The sequence below is a fragment of the Rattus norvegicus genome, chromosome 2, assembly GCF_021556685.1.
Source record: "Rattus norvegicus strain SHRSP/BbbUtx chromosome 2, alternate assembly SHRSP_T2T, whole genome shotgun sequence".
Lineage (NCBI taxonomy): Eukaryota > Metazoa > Chordata > Mammalia > Rodentia > Muridae > Rattus > Rattus norvegicus.
This window is the reverse complement of record NC_141535.1, coordinates 169264185-169288757: the sequence shown is the minus strand read 5'-3', so window position 1 is coordinate 169288757 and position 24573 is coordinate 169264185. Positions and strand designations below refer to the sequence as shown.

General features: G+C 40.4%; 1 protein-coding gene and 1 long non-coding RNA gene across 13 annotated transcripts in view; one reads left to right on the top strand and one right to left on the bottom strand.

Annotated features, from left to right (window-relative positions):
• The window catches only part of LOC147996314 (uncharacterized), a 125561-nt gene extending 102774 nt beyond the window's left edge, over positions 1-22787 (bottom strand). The window contains exon 1 of the long non-coding RNA XR_015671989.1: positions 22698-22787. This is a non-coding gene — a long non-coding RNA (uncharacterized LOC147996314). The remainder of the gene's footprint in view (positions 1-22697) is intronic.
• Positions 17945-24573, top strand: part of Gucy1a1 (guanylate cyclase 1 soluble subunit alpha 1) — a 62999-nt gene continuing 56370 nt past the window's right edge. For 4 of the 12 annotated variants that reach the window (XM_087629716.1, XM_087629691.1, XM_087629667.1 and 1 more), the window contains exon 1: positions 17945-18056. The gene's annotated coding sequence lies outside the window, so the exon portion shown is untranslated. 12 annotated transcript variants of the gene reach the window in all.

The window sequence follows — 24573 nt, the reverse complement described above, 5'->3', positions numbered from 1 at the left end:
AAGTAAGTGTTTTCCTTGTCTTCACATTTTAATGAATGAGTTAATAAGAAAGAGAGTTGAGAACCTACAAGTATGGAAAGAAAGATGAGCAACATATCTGTTCATTGTCCTGCTGTGATCACCGTAATGCAGACGATCTTTAGACTGGGCAGCAGAATGATCGACACAGAGCTGCATACTCTTTTCTTTCGTGGTTTCTTTGTAAAGTTCCTTGCGATCTATGTGCTGTGTTATCTTAAGGCAAATTTGATAATGATGTGGATATAATGACTAACTATTCTCAGCGTATAAGCAAAATCCAAATAAATGGGGGGAGGCTGTTAAATGTCAACCAAGAGCAAAGAACAAGAACGTAAGGTGGACCGGAGATTTTAGAGTAAAAGTCTGGCCTCTGGCAGCTTCTTATTAACAAGCTAAGCTTACCCACTGTCTCTAATATCACTAACGTGACAAGGAAGAGTGAAAACAGGGGAGAGATATAGTCTGGTTGGCCATACTTGGAAGAGGAACCTCTGTTTACTTTTGGTGATGCTGATATTGCCATGAGATCTTGTTAACGAGAGGGCAAGGAGCATTTATAACTAGGGGTTCTTATGCAGGTGTGGTCCATCTTTGAACCATTATTTTCACAGCTTCTGTCTCTCCTTCAAGATAATCTCATCAGAAGTCTGCGGAGCCTGTTCCTAGGATGGAAGTCTCTTTCCTGGCTGCCACCTTCACCAGGTCCCTTTGCCTGCTGGGGAAATTCTAATTCTTCTGTCCATGGTTTCAGTAGTCTGGTAGCTGAAGACAGGAGCCTAAGGTCTTTTTAAAACGTCTCTTATTATGCTGTGGCAGTTACCAAGGTTTGAGTTGTTACAGCAGTGATGACAAAACCCAGAAAACAGTTAACATCATCCATAAGAGAAAGAGAATTCAGCATCTGTGTTTAATAAAACTCACCTAGCATAAGTATTTAATAAAAGCCCAGAAGTACATAAGTCATCCTTTCCATGAAGCTGATGTAATTACACCTCTAGAAAAGACTTTCTGAGCCATCTGCACAATGACATTAATCCCTATAAAACACCTTGTTCTCTAAGATTCCAAGTTCTTGGAAACAAAAAAAAAAGTCAAAAGGCATGTAGGAAACACCATTTATTGGTGAAATTTTCATCTGTTTGCAATTGTATGTTTTACATCAAATTTGGTTTTTAGCTTGTCTTAGACTGTCTTTAGTAAACAGAAGTTCTGAAATTAAAAATTGGCACAGTTTATCAGTTTATTCCTTTGTCTATAAGAACCTATTTATTCAGATAATGTGCCTCATGCATACAATGGGTTTTCACATGGCTGCAAGAGAAATGGGATTATGAAATTTAATGGATGGATCTGCAAAATATTCTATTAAATTGGGTCACCTGGACTAATAAAGACAAAACCTGTCTGTCTATCTATCTATCTATCTATCTATCTATCTATCTATCTATCTATCTATCTCCTAACTTCTAAATATTATGTCTTACTTACTTTTCTATTGTCTTGAAGAGACACCATGACCAAGTCAAGTTATCTAAGAGTTATTTGACTTAGAGTTTCAGAGAGTGAGCCCATGACCCTCATGGCAGAGTGGAGAGCAGAACAGGCAAGCCTGGCTCTGGAACAGTAGTCTAGATATTATAAACCACAAGACAGAAAGCTCAGGGTGTGGAGAAGAGTGAGGAAGAGAGGGACTAGAAATAGTGTCAAATTTAGAACCCTCAAATCCTACCCCCAGTAGCACACATAAAAAGGCCATATTTCCCAATCCTGCCACCTGGAAACCAAGCATTCAAACACGTGAGTCCATGGGAGCTATTCTCATCAAACCACCACTGATAGTAGTGGAGTAAATAAGAATGATTAGTTATACACTATAAAGTTAAATAGGAAACAATATGAGAACAAGGGATACTGAGAAAGGGGCATGGAGTAGGCTAAAGGTCCTATGGGCATGAAATTAGAAAAGATTTGGGGGATGGGAAGGTACAAGGGTGAGGGGGAAGAGGGGAGGAAAAGAAATAGAGAAAACAAATGTGTTTGAAGAACACCCTAATGGAGTTTGATTCTTTCTATGATAATGAAACTACTTTAAACTAAGTGAAAACTATTGTTTATTGTTTCTGTTTCCTTTGCTCACTGAAGTCCTACACTATTGCTTTCTGTTAGAAACTCTCTTTCGCTACCTCAGGTTCTACAGAGCCTTTAAGAATCATTGTAGTTGTATTTTATTTTTACTTTAATTTAATAACATTCATTGAGAATTTCACAGAGGAGCACTTTATCACTTCTGCCCCACACTCTACCTCTCTAACTCCTTCTATGCCCTCAGTACTCCCTCTCATCTTTGATTACTATTTAATTACTTGGAATTATTATTTATTTAATTATTATTGTTACAGGGACTGAGGGTGTTTTGCTTACACAGTATCTAAGAGCATCCTCTCCATACACTTAGTCTCCAGTTCTCCAAGGTCAGTTTTCTGCACCTAAAATTGTTCTGACAGGGTTTCTTTCTTTCTTTTTGTTATTCCTTTCTTGGGATTTTTTTGAATATATGTCTCTTTTTATTTCCTTTTTTTTATTAACTTGAGAATTTCTTATTTACATTTCGAGTGTTATTCCATTTCCCAGTTCCCCTAATCCCTCCCCCTCCCCTTGTTTATGGGTTTTCCCCTCCCCATCCTCCCCCCATTGCTGCCCTTCCCCCAAGAATCCCAAGTGAAGAATTCACATTTTGATCATCCGTCTTGAGTTTCATTTGTTCTAGGCATCTAGGGTAATTCAAGCATTTGGGCTAATAGCCACTTATCAATGAGTGCATACCATGTGTGTTTTTCTGTGATTGGGTTACCTCACTCAGGATGATATTTTCCAGTTCCATCCATTTGCCTATGAATTTCATAAAGGCATTGTTTTTGATAGCTGAGTAATATTCCATTGTGTAGATGTACCGCATTTTCTGTATCCATTCCTCTGTTGAAGGGCATCTGGGTTCTTTCCAGTTTCTGGCTATTATAAATAAGGCTGTGATGAACATAGTGGAGCACGTGTCTTTTTTATATGTTGGGGCATCTTTTGGGTATATGCCCAAGAGAGGTATAGCTGGATCCTCAGGCAGTTCAATGTCCACTTTTCTGAGGATCCTCCAGACTGATTTCCAGAATGGTTTTACCAGTCTGCAATCCCACCAACAATGGAGGAGTGTTCCTCTTTCTCCACATCCTCGCCAGCATCTGCTGTCACCGGAGTTTTTGATCTTAGCCATTCTCACTGGTGTGAGGTGAAATCTCAGGGTTGTTTTGATTTGCATTTCCCTTATGACTAAAGATGTTGAACATTTCTTTAGGTGTTTCTCAGCCATTCGGCATTCCTCAGCTGTGAATTCTTTGTTTAGCTCTGAACCCCATTTTTTAATAGGGTTATTTGTTTCCCTGCGGTCTAACTTCTTGAGTTCTTTGTATATTTTGGATATAAGGCCTCTATCTGTTGTAGGATTGGTAAAGATCTTTTCCCACTCTGTTGGTTGCCGTTTTGTCCTAACCACAGTGTCCTTTGCCTTACAGAAGCTTTGCAGTTTTATGAGATCCCATTTGTCGATTCTTGATCTTAGAGCATAAGCCATTGGTGTTTTGTTCAGGAAATTTTTTCCAGTGCCCATGTGTTCCAGATGCTTCCCTAGTTTTTCTTCTATTAGTTTGAGTGTGTCTGGTTTGATGTGGAGGTCCTTGATCCACTTGGACTTAAGCTTTGTACAGGATGATAAGCATGGATCGATCTGCATTCTTCTACATGTTGCCCTCCAGTTGAACCAGCACCATTTGCTGAAAATGCTATCTTTTTTCCATTTAATGGTTTTGGCTCCTTTGTCAAAAATCAAGTGACCATAGGTGTGTGGGTTCATTTCTGGGTCTTCAATTATGTTCCACAGGTCTATCTGTCTGTCTCTGTACCAATACCATGCAGTTTTTATCACTATTGCTCTGTAATGCTGCTTGAGTTCAGGGATAGTGATTCCCCCTGAAATCCTTTTATTGTTGAGGATAGTTTTAGCTATCCTGGGTTTTTTGTTATTCCAGGTGAATTTGCAAATTGTTCTGTCTAACTCTTTGAAGAATTGGATTGGTATTTTGATAGGGATTGCATTGAATCGGTAGATCGCTTTTGGTAAAATGGCCATTTTTACTATATTAATCCTACCAATCTATGAGCATGGGAGATCTTTCCATCTTCTGAGGTCTTCTTCAATTTTTTTCTTCAGTGTCTTGAAGTTCTTATTGTACAAATCTTTTACTTGCTTAGTTAAAGTCACACCGAGGTACTATATATTATTTGGGTTTATTATGAAGGTGTCGTTTCCCTAATTTCTTTCTCGGCTTGTTTCTCTTTTGTGTAGAGGAAGGCTACTGATTTATTTGAGTTAATTTTATACCCAGCCACTTTGCTGAAGTTGTTTATCAGCTTTAGTAGTTCTCTGGTGGAACTTTTGGGATCACTTAAATATACTATCATATCATCTGCAAATAGTGATATTTTGACTTCTTCTTTTCTGATCTGTATCCCCTTGACCTTCTTTTGTTGTCTGATTGCTCTGGCTAGAACTTCAAGAACTATATTGAATAAGTAGGGAGAGAGTGGGCAGCCTTGTCTAGTCCCTGATTTTAGTGGGATTGCTTCAAGTTTCTCTCCATTTAGTTTAATGTTAGCAACTGGTTTGCTGTATATGGCTTTTACTATGTTCAGGTATGGGCCTTGAATTCCTATTCTTTCCAGGACTTTTATCATGAAGGGGTGTTGAATTTTGTCAAATGCTTTCTCAGCATCTAATGAAATGATCATGTGGTTTTGATCTTTCAGTTTGTTTATATAATGGATCACGTTGATGGTTTTCCGTATATTAAACCATCCCTGCATGCCTGGGATGAAGCCTACTTGATCATGGTGGATGATTGTTGTGATGTGCTCTTGAGTCCGGTTTGCCAGAATTTTATTGAGTATTTTTGCGTCGATATTCATAAGGGAAATTGGTCTGAAGTTCTCTTTCTTTGTTGGGTCTTTGTGTGGTTTAGGTATAAGAGTAATTGTGGCTTCGTAGAAGGAATTCGGTAGTGATCCATCTGTTTCAATTTTGTGGAATATTTTGGATAATATTGGTATGAGGTCTTCTATGAAGGCCTGATAGAATTCTGCGCTAAACCCGTCTGGACCTGGGCTCTTTTTGGTTGGGAGACCTTTAATGACAGCTTCTATTTCCTTAGGAGTTATGGGGTTGTTTAACTGGTTTATCTGTTCCTGATTTAACTTCGGTACCTGGTATCTGTCTAGGAAGTTGTCCGTTTCCTGCAGATTTTCAAGTTTTGTTGAATATAGGCTTTTATTGTAAGATCTGATGATTTTTTGAATTTCCTCTGAATCTGTAGTTATGTCTCCCTTTTCATTTCTGACTTTGTTAATTTGGACACACTCTCTGTGTCCTCTCGTTAGTCTGGCTAAGGGTTTATCTATCTTGTTGATTTTCTCAAAGAACCAACTTTTGGTTCTGTTGATTCTTTCTATGGTCCTTTTTGTTTCTACTGGTTGATTTCAGCTCTGAGTTTGATTATTTCCTGCCTTCTACTCCTTCTGGGTGTATTTGCTTCTTTTTGTTCTAGAGCTTTTAGGTGTGCTGTCAAGCTGCTGACATATGCTCTTTCCTGTTTCTTTCTGCAGGCACTCAGAGCTATGAGTTTTCCTCTTAGCACTTCCTTTACTATATCCCATAAGTTTGGGTATGTTGTACCTTCATTTTCATTAAATTCTAAGAAGTCTTTAATTTCTTTCTTTATTTCTTCCTTGACCAGGTTATCATTGAGGAGAGCATTGTTCAATTTCCACGTATATGTGGGCATTCTTCCCTTATTGTTATTGAAGACCAGTTTTAGCACGCATGGGATTATTTCTATCTTTCTGTACCTGTTGAGGCCCATTTTTTGACCAATTATATGGTCTCAAGTTTGCTCGTGGGGTGTTGCTTATGAGCTCTCCGTGGCGGCAGCCCCTTTCTTGGGATTTTTATACCACAGTCTGTTTCTTCTGCCTTTATTTGCATCTTCCCCACTCCCCACTGGAGCTGAGGACCTAACCCAGGGCCTTGTGCTTGCTTACTAGGCAAATGCTCTACCACTGCCTAAATCCCCAACCGTATTTGCATCTTTTAAGAAGCCAGCAAACATGGCAATTGGTTACTGATTTTCTGATGGACATAAATGTGACTGCTTCTTGCTATTTCTAACATTTCATTATCACTGGTTTGGTCACAAGAAATTTATGAATAGACTTTTAAAACTTTAGGTATTTCTTGGGTATGGATGACATAGAATCCCAGGACTTTGGAGACAAGCATAGAAGATCAGAAATGCAAAGTCATCTTTGACCACATAGTCAATTGAGTCTGAGGACAGCATGGACTTCATGAAAGTCTACCTGAAGAAAAACTTTAAAAAGTTATTATTTGGAATTGTTGGGCTAATCAGAGAATAACTTATTGACATACAGTCTGGAAAAATCTCAGGTGCTGTCTCACAGAATATATTGCCTATCTCTGAATATCTGTTCTCCCTTTGCAGTATTTTAATATATTTTATTCTATTCTTTCTATTTTTATCTTGCTTTTTGTCTTACTCTGGACTATTCCTTTAGCTGGAGTTACAGTATATATGCCACCCAGAGATGAACTTAGGTCTCTGGAAGATCAGCATGAGCACTTAACTATAAAGTGGGATAAATTGATGTTATCTTCAATTTTCTATTTTTCAATTTAACCCATAATATTTTATTTCTGATTATTGTACCTTTCTTTCCTGAATATTCTATTTGACGTAGTTTCAAACTGGTTAACATTCATATTTTATTGTTTTCTCTCTATAGGCAGTACATTTTATTTTAAATATATTAAAGTAATTACTTTATATTCTGTTTTGTATAATGATATTGTTTGGCTACTTAATATCCCCAAAGTTCTTCAAGTGTAAAGGCTTGGTCTCTGGCCTGTAGTGGTACAGAGAGATAGGAAAAGTTTTAGTTCATAGGGCCTACTGGAAGGAAATGAAATAACCAAGTGCACTTCAGTTGACTGAAGATGTGTCCTGACTAGTTGCCCCTGCCTTGACTTAAGCACAGAGGTAGGTTTCCCTATAGATTTTTAATTTTTATTTTATTTATGCATCTCTGTGTCTGATATGTATGTGTGTGGGTTTGTGTTAAAGACAGAAAGGGTGCTGAATCCCCGGAGTTGGCATTACAGTTTATATGCCACCTTGGGAATTGAACTTAGGTCCTCTGGAAGATCAGCAAGAGCTCTTAACTGCTAAGCTATCTCTCCAGCCCCTTATTTTGTAATTATAAAACTAAACACAATCTTTTGTCCCCTAAGTTGTATGTTGTTGGTTACTCTATCTCAGAAACATGAAACTAGGACAGTTTCTTATCAGATCTCATTTTCCTGAAACTCCATCTATCACGATCAGTTTTGAGACTCCATCTACAAAGGCTTATCTTTAAAGTGGATTCCTTCAGTGAAGATCTGTGTTTGCCTCTGCAGAACTCCTAGAGCTTTCTCAATACATTCACACTTTAAAATAAGGATTCTACCTGACATTTCCAAGCCACAGAACTAGTGTTAATCCAACACTGGAAGTACGGGCCTGAGGTCTGAAACTGTCAGGAATGAGATACTCCTCTCCTGTTCTTTTCCAAGACATAAAGACAAGATATTTAGTGTGAAACCCTCTCCCTGTCCCTCACTCCATGTGGCTTCTATTGGTGTGCTGTGACTACCTGGGTGTGGCTAGTTGTATCTGCTGTCTCTTCTGTCCGGTCTCCGGGTCTTAGCCCACAAGGCCCAGTGATAGAAGAGACATTGCCAGTTGGACCACTCGCTCTACAGTGACACCTTCTTTTCTCACTGAGTCTAGTCTCAACTTGCTTCTAGACACACAGTCATGCTAAACCTCAAAAGCATATTTAGTTTTTAATCTGCTTTTTTTTAGTATGTACTTTTGGGAAGAATTTTGCTACATATTACAAATCTTGTGTTCAATTTAAAATCAGAGCAAAACAGGCGTCGCTTTAAAAAAAATAGTAAGGGAGAGATTTGATGAAATGGTATTTCCCTCAGGTGGTATTTTCAGCTGTTTAAACTAAGTATTTCCCAAATAGGAGCACAGCAGTCATAACTGTCATTTTCATAAGATGAGATTCTAACAAGTCTTCCATTGCACAATTTCCAATTTTTTTAATGTCAAAATACAGTTCTCTTTACCGTGATCCTTGAATCACTTTATCTTTCAACCGTGGCACAGGATGTGCCTTTTGGTCCTATTGGTGAGACTCTAACTGGAAGACTGAATACCTTGACTCCTCCTGGATGCTTTTGCATTTTGAGACCCAGAGAAAGCAAAATCCCTGAAAAAACGGGTGTTACGATCAAAGACTCAGCATGGTTTCTCAAGAAAAGTGAGTCTCAAAAGCAGAATCAACACCTACCCATTTGATGTTTCTAAAAGAATCCAATTATGTACATTAATAATAATATCGTTGGTTGGTGAGCACTCTGAGGAAGTAATGACAGTCACCATTTCTTACTCCTACAATGTGTCTATGACAGCTATGTTATTTTTCTCAGACCACATATTATCCTTCTAAAGGTATAATATAAAAAAACCCAGAAGCCTCTTTCCTTGTACCATATTAAAACGAGAGGACCGTTAACTGATTAAAATATGCTGTCATTGATCTTGATACCCTTGAAACATCTGCATACTGGTCTTCCTAAGTCAGTCTTTCTTTCCTCTTCTGACCTTAGGACATTTCTTTAAAAAGTAAAGAGGGATTCTTCCCCTTCTCTATTCCTATTATTCTTAGGATTGGTCTTTTCCTAGTGTCTCAGATTCCCTGAATGTTTTATGTGATGTTTTGTGTCAGGAATTTTTTTAGATTTAACATTTTTTGACTGATGTATCGATTTCTTCCAGCAGAGTTTCAACACTGGAGATTCTCTCTTTGATCCCTTATATTCTGTGAGTGATACATGTGTCTGTAGTAGTTCCTGTTTGATCACCTACATTTCCCATCTCCACGCTTCCTCCCTCAGTTTGTGTTTTCTTTGTTGCTCCTATTTCCATGGCCAGGTAGGGGTTGAATAGTTTTATTTATTTCTTTCACCTGTTTGTTCTTTTCTTTCTTGGCTTTCTTTAAGGGTTGTATTTATTTATTTTCCTGGATTTCCTTCAGGGATACAGATCTAAAGAGGGAGTTTTCAGCAGAGGAATCACAAATGGCTGAGAAGCACTAAAAGAAACGTTCAACGTCCTTAACCACAAGGGAAACGTAAATCAAAACTCCTTTGAGATTTCATCCTACACCTGTCAGAATGGCTACAATCAATAACATCAGTGACAGCTCATGCTAGCAAGGATCTGGAGCAAGTGGAGCGCTCCTCTGCTGCTGGTAGGAGTGCACAGCCATTTTGGAAGTCAGCATAGTGGTTTCTCAGAAAATTCTGAATTCATCTACCATAAGACCCAGCTATATCACTCCCGGGCATAGTCCCAAAGGATGCTCTAACCTACTACAAGGACACTTGCTCAATTATGTTTATAACAGCTTTATTCATAATAAACAGAAATTTGAAACAAACTAGACACCTCTCAAACAAAACATGGATGAAAAAAATGTACATTTGCTCAATAGAGTAATACCCAACTGTTAAAAAGAAAAGTCATGGTTTACAGGAAAATGGATGGAGCTAAAATAAAAATAATCATCCTGAGTGAGGTAACTCAGACCCAGAGAGACAAACACAGTATGTACTCAGTGATATGGGAATATTAGCTATAAAGTAAAATCATGCTACATTCCACAGACAGAGAGGCTAAGTAACTCGGATGGCTCAAGGGGAGACTATCATGAATCTCCCTGGGAAGAGGAAATAAAATAGATAATGAGGGTGGAGTTGGGGTGGATAGAGATGAGAACAGAAGGGATCAGGCAGGAGTAGGATGGAAAGAGAAAGTTCTAAGAGAGACAACCAAAATAGGGCAGCATTTCAGGGGCGAGGTAGAAGCTTAGTGCAAAGGGAACTCTGAGGAATCTATGAGGAGGAACCTAGCTAAGACTCCTAGTATTGTGAAAAGCAAAGCCTGACAGGTCATGTCCTTTAACCAGTTGAGGTGTCCAGTGGAGGGACTAGGACACCAACTCAGTCACAAAACCTTCAAACTACAGTCTGTCCTGCTGTTAAGATGTGCTAAGGTAATGGTGGTGCAGGATGTGTGGAGTGATCAGGCAATGACTGCTCCAGTTTGAAAGCCCATGCCACAGAGTGCTTGGAGGGCCAGGACACAGAAACTGGACAGGTCAGGGAACTATGGTAGAACCAAGCATGACTGAAGTAAAAAGAGTCAATGAAATAATTCCTAAATGATTCCTGATGGCTTTCTGCCACAATTATAAATTGGTGACTAGCCCAACTGTCATCAGAGAGACTTCATCCTGAACTGACAGAAACAGATACAGAGAACCACAGCCAAACATTAGGCAAAGCTTAGAGAATCTTGTGGAAGAGAGGTTGAAGAAGGATTGTAGGAACAAAGGTAGCCAAAAAACAACATGGGAAAACCCATAGAATCAACTCATCTGGCCTCCAAGGGGCTCACAGAGATTTAACCACCAACCAGAGAGCCTGCATGGGTCTGACCTGGGCCCTCTGCGTGTATCTTACAGAGTTGTGTAAGGTGGTTTTCTTGTGAGACTCCTAAGAGTGGAGTAGGGACTCTCTCTGACTCTTGTGGGACCCTTTTTCTCCTACTGTGTTTCCTCTTTCAGTCTTAATGTGTGTGTGTGTGTGGGGGGGTGCCTAGTCTTCCTGCCACATGATATGCCAACTTTGATTGATATTCTTGGGAGGCCTGTTCTTTCTCAAGGGAAATGGAGGAGGAGTGGACCAGGGAAGGGGTGTGGTGGGTGGAGGGAAAGAGAGTGTTAGGGAATGGGAGAGCCAAATGGGAGGAGAAACTGCAGTTGGGATGTAATGTATGAGAGAATGACGTTGAAAAAGGTGAAAGAATAAAGAATGGGGAAGGCTATAGGATTACTCAATGGTTAACAAAGTTTAGAGTTTCCAGTGAAAGGCCCACATTCATGCGGCTAACAACCACCTGCAACTCCAACCGGAAGGGAGGATCAAGCCTCCACTTCTGTTCTCCACAGGCCCTCACACACGGACATTTCCCGGCATCCACCCAAGTTCAAACACAGAAATAAAAATAGTAAAAATAATGTTTTAAAGAGTGGGGATATAACTCTATAGGTAAGGCATTTGGCTGGAATGCGTAAGGCCCTGGATTTAATCTCCTGAAGAGACATTCATATTTAAGATTATCAAATTTCAGGAAACGTATTCTTCTAAAAAATGCGATGTATCTTTCTGAAAAGTGATAGTCTCTTAATACTGTAAATTTTTTTATTATTCTTTTGTTTTCCTTTTTAGAGTATTTAGGACCAATCCTAAGACCTTACTTAGAAATGCTAGATAAGTAATCCAGTAATGAGCTATATTTTCAGCTTAGAGCTGTGACTTTCAACTCTATTTCAATCCAGCTATTCAAAACCTCCTCAAATAGCCAGTTCTACCACTAACAAGATTCTCTGGAGACTCAGTCTCAGGAAGTTTGGGGTTGATTATGCATCCGATGTCCAGAAATAGAGGGTATAAAGAGCACTCAACTCTCTAAACAGACGTATTTAATCAACAGTTTTTAAAATAAGTCTTTCCAAGAAAGGAAGTTAGAATGGCAACTTTTACAACATTTGAAAAACTGGAGTGACCTATCATATCCTGAGCATGCACTCTCCAAGCAGTCTGTTGCATATGCTTAGGATGCTTTGCCTAATTGCTTCGGTAAACTACTTTTCTCCCTCCCTCCCTCCCTCCATCCCTCCCTCCCTCCCTCCCTCCCTCCCTCCCTCCCTCCCTCCTTGTATCCTTCCCTTCTTTCCTCCCTCCTTCCCTCCCTCTCCACCTTACCCCTACTCCACATTCTACTAAAGCAATTGCTCTTTTTGGCTCACAGATTGGAAGCCACATTCCACAATTGGTTGGTCATGTTGTTTTAGATGAAGGCTGTCTCTAATAGTAGGAGAATGTAGCAGAAAAAACCCTGTTTACCTCATCGCCAGGAAGTATGAGGAAAATAAAGAGGTTGGGTTTCTGACTATACCCTTGGAGGGCACCCACAGAGTGACCTAAGTAGACACTTTGCATTATGCTAATTCTACTTATGACTTCTGAGCAGTACACACTGGGGACCAGATTTTGACACATGACCTTTAAGAGGATCCAAAGTGTATCTTATTCATTGAACCATTCTATCACTATCAGCCTATCATGTTTTGATTGATGTTCCTCACTGATCAATTGGTAACTCAAACAAATAGCAAACAAAGAATTGCTGAGTTCAAATAATGGGGCATACTGTCATTGTGATTCTGCCCTGGGACAGAAAGCTGTCCTCAGTGTGCCTCTGCCCAAGAACATGCTTGATGTGATTGATTTTCTGTCTTGAAAGTTGGCTATCAAAATTATGATGTTTGTCAAGAAGCAGTTTCCTTGTTTGTCAAGAAGCAGTTTCCTTGTGTCTACCTTAGAAACATGATTTATCAAGCCGGACTGGGGACTTTTATTCTGATACTTTATAAGAACTCTTTAACATGACTTGCCTGTGTGCTTATTTTCCTCAGAGTACTTGAGTATGAGCCCTGATTTTCCCACTTGCTCTCTGTGTGATTTGGAGAACATAATTAACATCTCTATATCTCAGTTATTTTTAAAGGTGAGGTCATAACTATTATTTTTTAGAGATAAATTTTAATACAAATCTTTCCTATTAATCTATTCACAGCATTTATAAACACTGTTTGGTTTCAATGGTGCTTGCATGTAATTAATATCCTACAATATTAACTGGCATAATTCTTTTGACAATTAAAATGTTTGAGCCACAGTAAAGGAACCATTTGCTCATTATTTTGCTACTCTCTATGTTGGAAGTTGGCACTGATCTTTCATTTACAAAGTAGAAAAGTAAAGAGCATAGCATATGATTCAGTGGTAGAGTCTTGCTTTGTGTATGTGAGACCTTTCAATCGATCTGCAGCACCATAAATATAAGTAAGTGCTGCAGAGACGGACCAGTGTTTAAGATTGTTATGATAGCTGAGGACCCAGGTTTTATTCTCAACGCCTACACAGTGGCTCACAACTATCTGTAACTCCAATCCCAGGAGATTCAATGCGCTCTATTGACCTCTGAGGACACCACGCTTGCATGTGGTGCACATACGTATGTGCAGGTAAAATATAAAATTTTAATAAATAAATATAATTAAGAATACATTAAAATAAAACTGGAGTGGAGATAAGACTCAAGTGTGTGTGTGTGTGTGTGTGTGTGTGTGTGTGTGTGTGTGTGTGTGTGTGTGTGTAAGGCTTGGGTAAGAGTGACCAGGCTAGAGGGAGAAAGCATTATTGAAAAACAAGGAAATGAGGAGTCCACTTAAAATAAGACCCTAATTGTACATATTTACTTATAGATTTTCTTTATTCTTTCTCATAGACATCATGGGTTTACTTTGCTGAATTCTTGCTTTAAAACTAGTTAACTTGTTGGGGATTTGGCTCAGTGGTAGAGTGCTTGCCTAACAACCGCAAGGCCCTGGGTTCGGTCCCTAGCTCCAAAAAACAACAACAACAACAACAACAAAAAAAACCAAAAAAAAACTAGTTAACTTTTATTTATGAGGAATATCTTATAGACCTACCATGAAGACCTGAGTTCAAATTCCAAGAGCCCACATATAAAAGCATGAACAGGACTCTCACTGGAGATTGCTGACCACTGACCTTATCTTAATGGAATAAAGTAGACAGCATCAAATACAGCTACCTGATGATGTCCTCCTCTGGCCTCTGGGCATATGCTTACATCACACACAAATATTCCATATTCTCTCTCTCTCTCTGCCTCTCTGTCTCTGTCTCTCTCTGTCTCTCTGTCTCTCTCTCTCTCTCTCTCTCTCTCTCTCTCTCTGTCTCTCTCTCTCTCTAACCCACATACCTGTCTATCTTTCCTGCTCTTTCTCCCTGTCCATCTGTCTCTTTCTTCACACACACACACACACACACACACACACACACACACACACACACACACACGGACAGGACTTTTTGAATTTTCTAGTCCCATGTTGTTTAACAGTCCTCACTTCAGCCCACTTTTCTCATGCACTTCAACACGAAGAAAGAGATAATAAGCACAAAACTTCCAGACTCAGCTGAGAAATCTGTTAAACATGCAGCATCATATGGCCACACATCTATGCTGTTCCAATGTCTGGGCTTCTTACCATTGTGTAGTGGGGTGTTCCCCCCGGAAAGTCTCCCTTAACACTTCACCCAGTGCTGTTTCCATCCGCAAGTAATTCTCCCTTTATCTTTTTATCCACAGTTTGTTCATAATGATTTATGTATTTTCCAACCTGACAGGTTTTAATTCCACCATGATTATTACCTGAGATCATGACCAATATTTATGTTTGTACTTCTTTTGAAACTATTATTGACAAAGATCTAGACTTTTTCAAAAGCTATAGTAGACAAAATTCGTCCAGACTCCACTATTACCTACTTCCAAAGACATATATTTGTTCAATTACTGCCCTCTTGCCATACTATCAAAATACTCCATGAATTTCCTCTCTGTTGTCATAACAAATAACTCCTAATAGTGCTTTACAAAGCATGGAGTTGCCAACTGATGAGACTGAAATTAGGTGGCAGGAGGACATCACTTCTTTCTGGACAATCCAAAATGGAATAATCTTCCTTTTTCCCTTTCAGATAAGCTCCTTCCCATTCTCCAGGCTGGAAACCACATGTGAAGCCCTTTCCCCACAGTTTCACTCCAGCTGACTGAGTAGGAACCAGATCTTCCTGTCTCCTTTCTTTATAAGGATCCTTACAATTATATGGGATCCATATAGGCATTGTGGTAAAACTTCATCTGCATCCTCTGCTCCCTTTCACTCTATTCTTATTTTGAAAAGGAAATCACATTCATAGGATTTTGTGGTTCAACAAGAGAAACTACAGAAACCACAGAAATCCTGGGAGACTTGATACATTTTTAAAATAAATAGTGGGTCACTCAGGAGATCAGAGAGGAAACTTAAAAACCCTAGAGCAAAATGAAAATGAGGGACCAACAACCTAACAGAATCTGCAGAACACTGCCAAGGCAGAACTGATGGGAACCTCAATAGTTCTTAGAAGGAGAACTAATGCTGAGAGAGAGAGAGAGAGAGAGAGAGAGAGAGAGAGAGAGAGAGAGAGAGAGAGGATTTCAAATAAACAACTTAATGATACAGCTCAAGGCTCTTGAAAAGCAACAAGAAATTGGTGTCAAGCCCAGTAGATGGCAAGAAATAATAGATGGTGAGGAAATAGGAATAGAATTTGGAATGAAACTGAGACTTAAAGAACAACACACAAAATCAACCAGACAAGAGTTTTTTGTAAAAGACAGTGAGATTGACAAGCCATTAGCCAATCTGTTGAGAATGAGGAAGAAGAAACAAATCCACAAAATGAGGCATGAAATCAGTGTACATCTAACAGAGTTGAATAAAATTCAGAACCCCGTTAGGGGATATTTTGAAGACATAAACTTCCAAAAGCACAGGAAATTAGAAGTTGGTGAGTGTTTAAATGTGTATGATCTATCAAAATTAAAGCCAGGAGATATAAATAATATAAACAAATCCATTACAAAGAATGAAATTAGAACTAAAGTTTCCCCTCTCAGAAAAACCCGGGACTGGACAGATTCGCTGCTTGATTTCTATGAACCTTTATTTGTTTAAATTCTAATTTTTTTTCATTAAGCTACATTATTAAGCACTTATGGGGAAAATGCAGAAACTTAACCAGGCCAAAGGTCATCACCATGAACTTCTCTGCTTTTGCAATAGCCAGTGTAAACTGTGAACTTTTGAAGTATTTGAATATATTCACAAATACATAATTATGTACTTATTGCTTATTATGGGTCTCCTTAAATTATTGACATCTTTGCAAAGGGGCAGGAGGGTATAGAAGGCTCACTTTGCACTGAAACACTGTATTTGTTAGCATTTATGTTAACCCATGACGTTTCTATGTTCCTATCTGTTGTTAGAGTCCCTGACATGCACGCCACCCCCCCCCCCCACCACACACACCCACACATACTCTCACACGGTAAATTCCATTTCTCTTTCTCTCTTTACAATCCTCACTACTGGGAAAGCCTCCAAAGAGAAAAAGTTGACAAAAAATCCTAGTCCTGCACTATGGGAAACAGGAACACCAGTGTAGAAGGGTAGCACAGGTGTCTCTATAGGAACCCACGGCACAGCAGAGACAATACCTGGTGCCTTCTGCATCCTCCTGCACTTTACTCACCTTGAACCCCATCTTATCTCCTGGCCACCACACTGCCACCCTGCTACCTGCCTGTGGACCTTTATTCAGTTTCCTCTGCTGGCAATAAGCAGTTCCTTCCACATTCCCCTCTTCTAAAATAAAGGCATCTTCAAGATCCCACACTGACACCACTCTTTCAGAAATATTTTATCTGTCACAGTGATGTCCCTCCTCCTCTGAATATGTTTTTTTACTTTAAAACTGATGGTGGCTCCTTTTCACCATGAGTCCCGTTTTTGTTTCCTTCTGGGTCTTATGTTCATGGTCTGAGGATAGATTATTTTTCCCTACTGACCTGAGAGAAGTTCATGAATTGATTTGGGAGTAAGAGAAGTTTATGAATGACAAGAAAATAACAACAAAACCAAAATTATAACCAGCAAAGGAGCTAGGAGGTTTTGTTCGATCTTAAGACCAAAGTTTCCCTGGATCCTGTAGCTGGCTTTCTTGGCATTTCTAACTAATTCTGTTTCTACCTACTTCCATCGGTTCTTTAGGTCGATTCTTTTTTTTTCTTTTTCTTTTTTTCTTTTCTTCTGGAGCTGAGGACCGAACCCAGAGCCTTGAGCTTGCTAGGCAAGCGCTCTACCACTGAGCTAAATCCCCAACCCCCTTTAGGTCAATTCTTAACGGTTGTTTCCTGTGTCGTAGGCAACATTGGAAGAAACATGTTTTCATATGTGGGGAGCCTCAGTGAGACCAGAGTCGATGATGAGTCAGGAAGTAGACATGTCAAAAGAACTCTGCCTCAGACTTCTTGAACTTGAAGGACTGAAAAGATACCAGGAGTAACTGGAGTGTGTGTGTGTGTGTGTGTGTGTGTGTGTGTGTGTGTGTGTGTACATAAATGTGTATGTACATATGTGTGTGTACGGATGACTTGGAAAAAATAAAAGAACAGAGATGCACACACACACGTGTATTAACAGCATATAGGGCTGAGTGTAGTGAACCAAATAGAAGCAAGACCTTACACAAAAGAAATAATATTTCTGTGACCACAAAATTACCTTCGAACAGAGTAGATTAGCCTCAAAGCTAAAAGCCAGGCCACCAAAGCCAAGGGAGGAGAGAAAAACCTCCCCACCACGGTTTGAGTTTCAAATTAAGGAAGCTACAGTTGGTCTGCACCAGCTAGTACGAGAGAAAAGGTTTTTGTTTTTAACGTGCCAACTTTTCCTAGAGTCTCTCCTTTGTTTTCTCTTCCTTGTCCCCTTCCCTGCTGTGTGTGTGTCTGGCTTTGGTGGTTTGGAGGACAGCGATTGGGCGGGGAGCAGGACTCCGTTCTCAGGAGCTGAGCCTGGGAGGAGTGGGAGGGACTCGGAGCAGCGGGGTTCTCACACACAGCCTTCCAGGCAGTCCTCCTCCAGTGCCTGCCAGCTCGACCCCAAGGCGAAGAGCAGCAGTGCTCAGCCCGGGGAGTCCTCGAAGCGAAGACACCTGCGCCCGGATGCCCCTGGCCTCCCGTGACCGCATCATGGTGGGTTTGCTCAGCTGCTTGCTTTTCTACTGTTCGGGGACTGGAGAAGGGGGTAAGGCATGCATGGCACGGAGACGTGGAAAGAGGTCCTGTGTGGTAGAGAAGAGACAGGCAAGAATTCTTTGGGTCATGGCAGGGAAAAACAAAGGCGAGAAGTGGCTGTTTGCAGCATGGTGGGAACCGGCTCTGGGAACGTTCCGTGGGTTCAGCCGCGCCCCTGGCTCTGGTTGACCAGGGTGTGCGCGGCGTGGCCTTGACTGCCCTGGGTGAATCCGCTCCGGACCGACAGGTGCGACTCCAGCGTCACCTCTCGGTCCATGCCAGCGCCGCCGCCCTTCCTCTGTGATCCAGTGGGGTTGTTCTCTGCGGGGTGTTCTTGGCAGCTCCAGGAGGTCGGGAACCGCTGTCCCCAGGTCTGGAAGCCTCTGAGTAAGTGATAGCGGTGCCCTCGCTGGCCCGGGCTGCCGGGGCATGTGGCCCTCTGCCGAGTCTGGGTTAAATCCTTTCCCACACCCTCCCGGGATCTTGTTCATGCTTGGGAAGCAATATCACTTTTCCCACGCTGGAGAGAAGCAAGGAAGGGACTCCCGGGAGGGATCGCGGTTGGCAAGAGCAGCTCTGGCTTGTCACTGTGGGCCCTCAGTGGGGGCATGCAAGGCGTGGGCGACTGTCTCCCACGCTGGGCCTCCAGCCCTGAGCAGCTGGGTTGCCTCCCTCCCTCGCACCAATGCAGGACGCCTAGAGAGTCCAGCTTGTGGCCCCATGTGGGCTTTCCTCTCCCCACCATGGATAAGCCGCTCAAAGCCCCAGAGTATGCAAACTGCAAAGTTCCAGCGGCTGCTGGGACCTCAGCAAAGTGTGACTGCACACCAGGTTGCGTGAGACTGATTGCTCCTTAGCTTCCTTTCTCTTGTAATTAGTATGATGCATTGGAAGGCAGTGACCAGGCTTCACAACTTTGTCCTGGGTCCTCAGTGTTGTCTCTAAGTGACTTTTGTGTGAGAGGCTGCATCAGAGTATGGTCACATGATTCCAGAGCATGGGTTTCCTGCGCCTTTCTTTTGCATTCGGAGATTCACAGTTGTTCCTTCGTTTTGCATTTAATAAGCCCCTTACATCTTCTGAGGTAAATCAAATGGTTATCTAACTCACTCACAGAAGTGATTGCATACATCTTGCTCGGTTTAATGGAAAATAGAATACCTTCATTTAAATTTTCATAATGGTTACTTAGGATCATCGGCCTCAAAATAATTCTTGTCTATGTTCGGACAAGCACCGGGCTTAGTAGAGGCAGCGTCCACCTTTCTGTTGCATGGTCTTGGAGACACTTAACGATAAGCAGTTTTGAGTTTTTGTTTATAACGAAGGAGCAATCTGTTGTTTTTAGACTGGAATGTTTTCCCCTTCAGGAAGGATCAGGTCAGGTACTCTATTAAAGCAGGGTGGCAGTAATCAAAGCCGGCAAAGGATGATAATATGAAACTGTCTAGAGTTCCGAAGCGACTCTAGGATTTTGCTTTTGGTCAATTATTAAATGGCCTGGCCCATGGATTTATTGGAGGAGTCTTGTAGTCTTAGAAACTATTCCCAAATATTTGAGCTGTTGCACTTTCAGGGAGACGGAACAAATTCCGCTGCAGTATCGAGACATTTAGAACCCCGTAGCAAAATAACGACCGAAGTGAAGACCCGTGAGCCGAACATTTTCTGGTCCAAACCTTAGCCTCTGTACACGAAGTGTGTGGACACAGACTAGCAGAAGACTTGAAGAGTAGTGCTACAATAGTTAATTATTTCAAGAGCTGCTGAGGCGGGGGAGGGGGAGGAATCTGTATACACTACCTGGCGAAATGTAAACGTGGGAAGCTACTGTGGAAGTCAGGACGGCGGTTCCTCACAATATCTACAAAAAGAACTACCACATGATGGTGCTGAACTCCGTCAGGTATTTACAGGAAAGAGTTTGTGTCAGCCCACTGCAGGGATAAGTACTAGACCCAGAAGCCAAGATATGGAGCCAGTCTAGTGCCTAGCAACAAGTGAGTGGATAAAGACCATGAGGGGGGTGTGCATGATGGATAGTTACACATTTGTTCCTCTGGAGAGTGGAGTAGAATTCCGACATCTTCATTGAAATGAATGGAAGTGTACATCCATAAGGCAGACAACAGACATTCTCATATGTAGTCTAGACTTGGAAATGCATATGTGTGAAAGGATTGTGAGAAGGGAGGGAAGGAGCCAGAGAGAGGAGGGGTGGAGACAAAGAAGGACAACTGGATCTTTAAGATGGGCAAACACACGGAGAAACTACAAACCTCCTCTTGTGGGGAAAGAGGAGACCCACAAGATGGGGAGGGCAGGGGGCAACTCAGAACAATATATGGTATACAAGTACACATACATGAAAAGTCACAATGAGATCTCCTGCTTTGTAGACTAAATACTAATAAAAATTATAGGAAATGGGTTCATAAGTAAAGTATTAAATGTATCACTTGCAAGTTTAGTTCTGTAGCATTTACTTAATAGCACTGTGGGGTGTGTCCATGGGTACTTTTTGTTTCTCCTTGCACAGTAAGATCTTCCTAGTTTGTGACAGAAAATAAAAATAAATTTTTCTCACTGAAAAAGCAGTTTTGCTTGCTATGGTGTCACATAATTCATGACACAAAAACAGCCTCATAAAGAACCCATTGTACGCATTCAGGTAAAATACATGATTATCTTCTGCCATTTGAGCATGAGGAAGGAAATATGGAGTTATGATTTATATCCAGCAATGGGAAATAATTCACAGGACTTAGTGCTGGCGTCTCATAACTATGGCTTATTAGGAAATCTTGTTTCAAGACATTCTGAAAAGTTGTTTTAATGTGTAGACTTCACTACAAGCTTAAGTGATGACACTAAATCATACTGTTATGAGTAATGGATCAGTAGAATACTTAGAGGATTAAAATTTCAATAATTTGTCATAGATATTTTCAGACTTAAGAAACCTCTTTTATTGAACAATTGAAACCATGGAACACTGGATTGAGTCAGAAACCATGAAAGAAACATGAATTCTCTTATTTCAATTTGCTGGCACTAGTTAGTGTGTGTCTGGGGTAGGGGTGAATATTGATTTTTGTCTACAAGTTAGTTTAATATGATTAAATTAGCACCCCCCCCAAGTCTCTAGTGAGTCTTCAAGGAATAAACACCAAATTAGCTTTAAGAATGAGTCTCCTTAAGTGATAGGAAATAGAAATGTAGAGTAATATTTGGAGAAAACTAGCCAAAATCTGTTATTGATGGAGACAGGGGAATTGTGGTAAATGATGTTTTAGAATTACTTTCAGTGTCAGATGCACAGGGAAATTGTTTTCCTTTGCTGTGGGAGGAGGTCCAACTTTTAGGGAACTATTTTTGTGCCACTTGATTAGAGATGTTTGCCCAAGAGACTTTCCTCAGGCATCCTACTTATTATGTTTCTGCACATTTGTAGAAGGTATTGTCTCTTATTGTAGACATCCATTATGACCACGATTGTTCTTCCAGGCTGTCTAGGTCCAGTCTCTGTTGAATATCTGAACAGCAGTTTCATTAGCTGTCATCCTCTTACCATGCCACAAGAGCTTTTAGCCACCCTGAGCTCTTTTGTTGAACCTACAATTTTGAATCATTCAATTTAGTGGAGGCTGGGATGCTTTCTTGTCCATCCTGTATCCTACCTGATTCCTCATTTTCTTTACAATTTCTGTTTTCAACTTATCTATTTTGTGGGTGTGTGCATGTCCATAGGCATGTGAGTGTATGGGTGTGTTCATACCATGACAGGCATGTGGAAGCCAGAGGATAACTTTCAGATACCTGGTTATCTCCTGCTATGTGAGTCCTGGTATCAAACTCACAACGTTGGCTGTTGTTTCAAGAACTTTTACCTACTGAGCCATCTCATGAGCTCTCTTATTCTTTTATTTTTCTTCAGAATATTTTGGATATATATATTCTGTTAGTCTAGGTCAGCAGGCTTGTACTTCCCCTAGCCTGTGCCTGTGGTTACTAAGCTCCCTAGCCAAGCATGCTTTCCATCTAGTATTAATCTTTTGTTAAAATGGACTTTTCTTTCTATAAAATGGAACTTGGCTCTGACCCTCTTACCAACTACACCTACATAGCAAGGATTAGCAAAAAGTCAACAAGAGATGATGGTTGATAAGCAGGTGGGGAAACTCCCACTTTCTCCCTGTGGCCACCTTAGCTTTGTAACCTTTCCATTTCACTCCACAACACTGAAGATGTCTGTTTCAGTATCTGCATCTCTGGGCAATCTCAGCTCTATATCATCGAAGTCACAAAACCTTGCATGGCGCACAGTAGGTGTCTAATGAGCTGCAATTTGCTGGTGCTGAGTTAAGGTACTTTGTGTCTCATGCCTACGGTTGTTTCTCAAGAACATCATGTAGAGCACAGTACTTGTTTTGGGAGCACTTGGGTGGATTGTTCCGAGCATGACCATGCTGGTGCCCTTCTGTGCTTTTATGTAGGTTATTCTGCACGTTCAGAACCCCCTGGTCGATCATTTCTGTCACCAATTGTATCTTTACCCACCATACTTGTTACCCATCTCCCCTGTCAGCATGCACTGACCTTCTGAGCATTTCCTCTTCCTTATAATCCAGGCTAACAGAGGCGTTACGCGCTGCTTTCCAGCCGTCCTCTGTGGTCAGGGCTTCACTCAGTATCTACTAATGTGATTGCTCTATATTTAGCCTTGACCTTAACCTCTTCTACTCTCTTAAAGGACCATCAAGTTCAGTCTCCTGTGGTTCTCATCACTTGAAGCCTCAACTAAAAAAACCTCAAGAGATCCTTAGTCTTTTTTTTTTTTGAGCAAATCTGCTTGTCTTCCCAAAAGCTTTCCTAGCTTAAAACCACTTGATGTCTTTCTTTCCCATTCTTCTCCTTTTCTAAATGTTTCCTATTTTTACCGACTCATATTAGATTCTAATTTCAACTTTGCTCAACTCTCAAATCTTTCCCAGAAGACTCAACAGACTGTCAACTTTCTTGAAATCTGTTTGAAAGTCTTGCTTGCCGTGGATGCAGCTAGAGGAGTAACTCTATTGCTTGACCACCAACTGACTTGTTTTCTTTGCCTTTAGATGAATGGATACTTAATGGGTATCACTGTTTTTTTTTTTTTATTAAATGTTGACAAGGCTGTGAAGTTAGATTTTCTTCTTGATTTACTCTGTACCTATTATCTATACACAGTACATGTTTTAGATTTTTACCAGTTTTCCTAGTCTATTCAGATAACTCTCAGTCTTTCTCAGTGATGATATTTCCTAATTTGTTAGTAAAATTGAGGTGACTTTTGAAAAATTACTGTAAGTCTCCTTTAAGTTGCTCTTCCTTTGGTAGGCCAGTTTTGAACATAAAGACTGTTTTCTTGCATGAAATGACATATTGCACAGCTTTTAGTATTTCTTTACTTTTGCCTTTTGAGTAAAATTCCTTTATGTGTAATAGTGTAATTTCTGAGTTAATATTCAGTGATTTCCATTCATTCATATTGATTGGTGGAGAGGCTCTTCGCTATAGAGAAATTTCTCCCTTGAATGAACTTTTGGCTTTGCAGTAAGTGTAGTTCTCACAGCTGAGCACACACACAAGTGAAGACTGTGGTAATGCTATCAGTGGACTGGTTCATCTCCACAGGATGCTGTATTGTAAGTCCATGTGTCTCTGTCTCCATTTCTCTTTCCTTCCCTTTCCTTTCCTCTTTTCTCTCTTCTTTACTTTGTTCTCTCTCTCATTTTTATTTCACATTCTTACTATACTGCTGATTCTCCCACATCTCTTTTGCATATTCTTTTATAAATACCTTACTTTTCCTCGATTGTATGTCTGACTGCCTGATTTGGACTCCCTATGACCTTGAACTTTCAATGTTCCTCTTCGAAATACCTAGGGCTTGTGTTAGAGGTGGGTTGCTAGTATACCTGGTTTAGTTTAAGAATTAAAACACATACTTAGCTACTTAGCACAAATATATTTAACTTTACTCTTAGTTGGTAAGCATATTTACTAATTAACATTAGAAAGATTGAGGTCACTTTTGTCAAATTATTGTAAGGATCATTTGAATGGGTTTTTCTTTGGTAGGTCAAAAGAAATGTCAGGGTCTCTTTGAATTCCAATTTGATGACATAGATTAAACAGTTCTCTCCATAAAGGCAGTAACAGATTTTGTCAGTATATAGTTTATCCAAGTAACTATAGAATTAAGAGTAGGAAGGACCATTAACATGATCCTTGATCTTTCTTTCTGTTTCAGGGTCATCAGTGAATTGATCCTCTTACAAGAAAGACAGTCTTGCAGTTTACTAAGGCTGCTGCCTTTCTTTTTTTAGAGTATGCATTCTTTGAATGATCCAAAAGTTTACAAGGACAGTCAAACCTGGTCATATTCATGGCTGGAATCTTTTTCCACTTTTGGCAGAGTTGGTAATAACTATCT